This window comes from Nicotiana attenuata, chromosome 6 (assembly GCF_001879085.1).
Source record: "Nicotiana attenuata strain UT chromosome 6, NIATTr2, whole genome shotgun sequence".
Taxonomy (NCBI): Eukaryota; Viridiplantae; Streptophyta; class Magnoliopsida; order Solanales; family Solanaceae; genus Nicotiana; species Nicotiana attenuata.
Window position 1 is genome coordinate 94553850 of NC_031994.1, and position 6685 is coordinate 94560534.

The following is a 6685-nucleotide window of genomic DNA, read 5'->3' on the forward strand; positions in this document are numbered from 1 at the left end:
TGATGGCGAAGGCACTTAGCCCGAGTCCCAGTTCGAGCGAGGTCGAACTATCGAGTTTTGATGGCGAAGGCACTTAGCCTGAGTCCCAGTTCGAGCGAGGTCGAACTGTCGAGTTTTGATGGCAAAGGCACTTAGCCTGAGTCCCAGTTCGAGCGAGGTCGAACTGTCGAGTTTTGATGGCGAAGGCACTTAGCCTGAGTCCCAGTTCGAGCGAGGTCGAACTGTCGAGTTTTGATGGCGAAGGCACTTAACCTGAGTCCCAGTTCGTTTCATCGATGGTTTGATGCCTTGGGCATTGAGTGTTGGCTTCGTTTTGGCCTGCAGGTGTATGTTGGGCCTGTGCTATGATTGTTCGCTTGACCGTGCCACTCAGGTTGCCTCGAAGCGATTTTTGGTTCCTCGTTTAAAACGCCTCTGCGCCGGTTTCCGGCCCGATACAGTATGGTGGATGAGGGGGGGTTGCTCCATTCCTTTGCCCGGCGCTTGGGAGGAAAAGGGGGAGCGCTTTGCGTCACTTCTTTCCTCGCTCGGGCTATTTGAGGCCAGCAGGGCGGAAGATTTCTGGCTCCTGTTGGGGCATTCGATTTTTCTCCTTTTTTTTTGATGATGCACTTCCATTGACTCTGGTTTGAGCCGAATTTGTTCTTGGTGTTCCTTTTTCTTCGATCCAGGAAGAACTAAATATTTCCACTAGGAAATCCCCACAAACGGCGCCAAATTGTTTGACTCAAAAGTGGTTTAACACTTTTTAAGCAAATCAATCAATGTAGAGGAAGGGGTAAATCGTAGTCAACATTAATTGATACTGGATCGAAGAATATAATCATATAGATAGAAGAATCAATTAAAATGACACCTGGAAGATTTTTATTGATTATAGAAATTCGGCCTGCCTCTCCTTGAAGAGGTTCAGGAGATTACAATCAAATTCTTTTTCTTCTCCTAGGAGGTAGAATCTCTTTTCCTCCGATCCTTTTCTCTCCAAAATAGTCGTTGAGTCCTTGACCAGAAATAGAGGCACGAGATCTTTGAAAGGACTTGACCCAAGGGGTGCCTCTTCGAATTCTACTCTTTGGAAAAGACCAGATTCGATCGTGACTTGCAGCTTTTCATTTACGAGACAGTCAATCCCTTGACTGAGCTTTAACTGTGGAGGCTGAATATGGCAATAACTCCTTGATTGGAAAACTGATTGCCTTGATTGGAAAACTGATTGCCTTGATTGAGGCCGAGTAGATCAGCAACCTTTTGGTTCCTTCTATAGGTTCATTGATTTAGCAATCACACTTTTAGATAGCTTGAGATTGCTTTTCTTTTCCTTTTGATGATTCCTGCGAAATAGAACAATTAAACATTGTCATCATTGAAACTTTGGAATTTAACTTAACAAATAAGATGGCTTTTAAGCCAAAAATGAAGAAGTTATGGTCAACCAACTTGTGGCTTTTGACTTTTTTAAGCCGTTTTTAACTTTTTTTAAGCAGTTTTCTTTTTTGCCGAACACTCCAAAAATCTAAAAGGAACTTAAAAGCTGGTTTGAACAGGCTCTTAATATAGTATTTACTTAGAGTAGAAGAGGAGTGGGGGTATTCTAATGGTCCATGAAAAAGAAATACTAGCTTTGACTCATGAAGGTGTAGAATATTCAAGCACTAAGCATGAGGGTTGAACAAAATGGGAATTTCCCTACTCTCATTTCTCTGGTCCAATTGTCCTTATCACCGTAATTATGGGTGTAGAGTCGGATTTTAGGTTTTGAAATCTATAGATTCAATTCTTTGAAGTTTTTAACTATAAACTTATTATATTTTTAAAGTTGCGGGTTCATTACTCTCTTTTTGCCTGGAGCCCCCCCTGAAGGGGTTCTTTTTCCTTCTATTTATAGCCCAAAACTCCTCATGCTGGTCACATGTTGTTTGGGCCGGGTCGGGGAAATGACCTCCCCTCGTGGGGGGCCTCGACCTCGACACTTATGCCATAAATAGCAGCCGTTAGGCGTCCTCGAATTTGCTGACTGCTGCTACAGGATGGTCGGGACGAGGTCCTTGGTGCTGTGGTCGTGTGGTCGGATTCTGATCAATACACACTACAATATCAAGAACAAATATACAAATGAAATGCTAGTTGAGTGAGCCAAAATACATGACCTTTCCACATATTTAAAAAGTTGTGCTACATATCACTCTCCACAGACTTCTCTCTCTTGTCTGCTACCCCTCCCAAAACCATCCACTCTACTCTCACCCGTGAGTGAGCGGACGAGGTTCATCTGAACTCAATATTTTTGACATGAAGCATAAATTTATATATAAAGATATACTAAAACTCACACACCATAGAAGCATTGATGGAAAGTTGGTGACAGATAAAAATATGCAATTGCAAAGCAACGACACCTTTGCAAAGTGACGAGCAGCGATATGATGAACCACCTTTGCATCATATTAGAGGCGGAGGCAGGATTTGAAGATTATAGGTTCTGAATTTATCACCAAACTCATAGCTCGTATGTTCAATTAAATATTTATATATATTTAATGAATTTTCTAATACAAGTATAGGATCTAATTAAGCAAAAGCTACGGGATTCGTCTGAATTCGTATGCCATACTCTACTCTGTCTATGCATGCATAGGCAAAGCTATATATGTGTGACCAAGGGTGGTCAACTGAATATCCTTCGCCGAGTCGAAAAATTATATTTGTATAGGGTAAAATATGTTGGGTTTTTTAATTTAATTAAATAAAGAGGTGTGAATGGGAAATGGGGGAAAAATACAAAGTTTGAAGTGATCCTTTTACTAAGACACTTTGTCCCTCATCGGAATTCAGAGGCATCGCCTCATATTTTCACCACCGAATCTGAAAACTCTCCCCTCTCTCTTCTGCATTTTGCATTGATTTTCAAAGCAAAACATAAGCATTTCGTGTGATTTGCTCCGCCATTTGAGTTTGCCGAAGTTATGTGATTTAAAGTGCCGCTGTCACAGATAGTTATTCCGTTCTATCCTGAGAGGAATTAATCAGAAACCTTGGGCAATTGTGAGGGAATTAAATTTCTTAAGGACACACAAGAAACTCGTGGACTCGAAATCTTCTGTATATTGTTTTCTCAAACTAACGTTTTCTGATTTTCTGATTTTGAATACATAGGACGAACAAAATATAAGTACTTATTATTAATTAGAAAAAAATAAACTTTGAACACCCTCTAGCCCACTAGCAAAGGGTATTCAAATTCAAACACCCTTTTTGAATTTTTGGGCTTTACCACTGCCTGCATGATATATACTATTCCTTCCGTTCAATTTTATGGGACACTTTTTTTTATTAATTTGTTCAAAGAAAGAATGCCATCTTTTTATTTTAAAGTACAACTTCTAAATGTCTTTTTCTCTTAAACTCTGTTCAATCAAAATACACCAAATAAATTGAAACAGAGGGTGTATAAGGTATTTTTCTGAAGCACTTAATATTAACAATTAGGGTTTTCATTTTATAGTTTCCATCAGTTTCTCAACTTGCTTTGTCAATTAGTAAGATGTCTTAATTAGGAGGAGCCGTTGCTTTTGGGGATTAGGAGATCACGTCTGTTTCCTTTTGGTGATAAACTTTTTATTCAAAAGATGCTTATCATGTTATTTTTTGTATAAGAAGGTTGCTTGGTTCAATAGGAAGACTTGCACAACTACATACATTGTCTTCTAAGTGTCCCTACTTCTTAGCCTAAACACTGCAGTCTAAAGTTTATCAGTGTCTCAAAAGATAGGAAGAAGTTAGATCACAAAAGAGAGTTGTGTCATTATTAAGACTCATTGATTATTGTACTTCGTTGGTGGTAAACGAATCAAAACCATCCCTGTTGTAATTCTTTCAAGATCTAAAAGGAACCCTTGTGACCCAAGGAAAACTGGATTTAAGTACCACACCAGTGCCGAACCAGTATAAAATTGCTGTGTGTCCTTCTCTATTTATTTACTGTCACTTTACTTCTGCTTTCGATATAGTAAACTAAAATCATCGTTAGTCGATCAAAGTTTTAACAGACCACAATTCACCCCCCCTCCTCCTCTTGTACCTTCAATTGGTATCAGAGCAAGGCTAAAAAACTTTGCTTAACAGCTAGTGAGGAAAAGATCATGGGATCAAACACAGTCGTTGGTGCACTATTTCAAGAGGGAACTTCTCAAGTTCGACCACCATACTTCAGTGGACAACATTTCTCTCATTGGAAGGTGCGTATGGAAACATACACCATGTCTTATGACATCAAAGTCTGGCGAGTGATCAAAAAGGGAAATCTTCCAATTCCCCCAAGGAAAGACGAAAATGGTCAAGTTATAGTATCCACTGATCCACTTGATTTGGATGATTACACCAATGAGCAAGCTGCTGTTATAACTGTAAATGCCAAAGCAAAAAAATTATTGTACAATGCTATCAGTGGTGAAGAATATGAAAAAATCTCAAGCTTTGAAACTGCTAAAAAAATGTAGGATAAATTGGAAGCCACATATGAAGGGGCAAATAAAGTAAAAGAAACAAGGATAAATCTATTGGTTCGAGAGTATGAGCTATTTCAAATGAAGGATGGACCGCTGAAGAAATGTTCTCCAGGTTCAGCAAAATTATTGGAGATTTGAAATCATTTGGTAGAACAATAAAAAGTGGAGAACAATTCAGAAAATTTTTCAGAAGTCTACCTACGATTTGGCAGCCAAAAGTCATCGCATTCGAATGTTAGGATCTTGATAAATGTCCTATGATGAACTCAGAGGTGATCTAATTGCTTTTGAGAAAACTCACTTGGATAGACAAATTCAACAAGAAAAGAAGAAAATCGTCGCTTTCAAAGCAACTGTGGCTGAACCATAAGATGAAGAAGAAAATGAAGGAGGAGAATAAGATGAAAACATAACCATGCTTTCTCAAGTTGTAACCAGCATGATGAGGAAAAACAGAAATAGCAGAATAGGTAAACCAAATTTCAGAAAGGGAAGGATATACAATGAAAATGATGGAAGATGCTATGAATATGGTAAACATGGACACATTCAAGCTGACTGTCCAGAACCAAAAAAGAAGCTGAGCAGGAATCTTCAAAGAAAGAAGTCTTTTGGAGCCTAGAGTGACGAAGAAGAATCTGATCATGAAGAAATTGCAAACATGTGCTTCATGGCCCTAGAAGATGACATCAGGAGAGCGTGGGTTCTCAGGAAACAGAGGAATAAATGAAGAAGAAGACTCAGATCAGCTTGGTCTCATGGCATATGAAGGAATTAGTGAGGTACGTCCCCTAATTTGCCCTAACTGTTATGAACTCCAAGAATTTGTTGATATTGCTCTTGCAGATATTGAAAGAGTTCTAAATAAACTTAGAAAGATTCAAAGAGAAAGAAAGAATGGGCTCTGAAGCTAGAAGTTTGTGAAATTGAACGTGATATGCTACTGGAAGAAGTAAATGAATTCCAACTGCAATTGAATGGATTTCTGAAATCCACTAGTCATAGTTCAGTCAAATCAAATCACACTGTTCGTCACAAACAGAAGAAATCTCATGGGTGTTCCTTCTGTGGTAAAAATGGACATAATACTAACCAATGCAGGAACAGAATTAGAACAGAAAAGGATTCTGAAAATAGTCCATCTTGTTTTTATTGTGGGAAGAAGGGCCACACTTCAAATTGCTGCAGGTTTAAGGACAGCAGAAGATGGATCTGGTGACCAAAATCTTCAAATCAAACTAACACTCAGCAGTCTAATCTTCCAAAACCCAAGAAAGCTTGGGTACCTAACAAGTAATTTTTTTTGCAGGAACACCGCAAGAAGAATCGAAAAGAAAAATGGTATCTCGACAGCGCGTGTTCCAAACATATGACTGGTGACAAACAATTGTTCAAAACAGTCACTAAACTAGATGGAGGAACAGTTACATTTGGAGATAAATCCAATGGAAATGTAATTGGTGTTGGAAAAGTTCCTCTAAGCCCAACAAGTGATGTAGATGAAGTTTACCTGGTTGACGAACTCGGCTACAATCTTCTCAGCATTAGTCAACTATGTGACAATGATTATGAGGTTCGTTTTAAGAAACATGGTTGGTTCATAGAAGATGAATCAGGTAAAGTCATTCTTTTAGGTAATAAAGACATAAATGTTTATACTATTAGCAATCTAGATAATCTAGAGGATCAAATCTGTCTTGCTTCTATAGTTGATGATCCTTGGGTCTGGCATAGAAAACTTGGTCATGCCAGCATGCATACTATTCAAAAGCTTTCTAAACATGATCTCGTCATTGGACTTCCAAAACAAGATTTCTCAAAAGATCATATTTGTGACGCGTGTCAACTAGGAAAACAAACTCGCTCATCTTTCAAAATCAAAAATTTTGTTTCTACTTCAAAGCCTCTTGAACTACTGCATATGGATTTATTTGGTCCAACTAGAACTGCTAGCATAGGTGGTAGAAAATATAATTTTATTATTGTGGATGATTTTTCCAGATTTACCTGGGTTATGTTTTTAAGTCATAAAGATGATGTTCTAAAGAATTTTGAAGTTTTCTGTAAGAAGGTTCAACGAGCAAAGGGTCATTACATCTCGTCTATCAGATGCGATCATGGAGGAGAATTTGAAAGCAGAGCTTTTGAGAACTTTTGCAACGATCAAGGAATCTCTCACA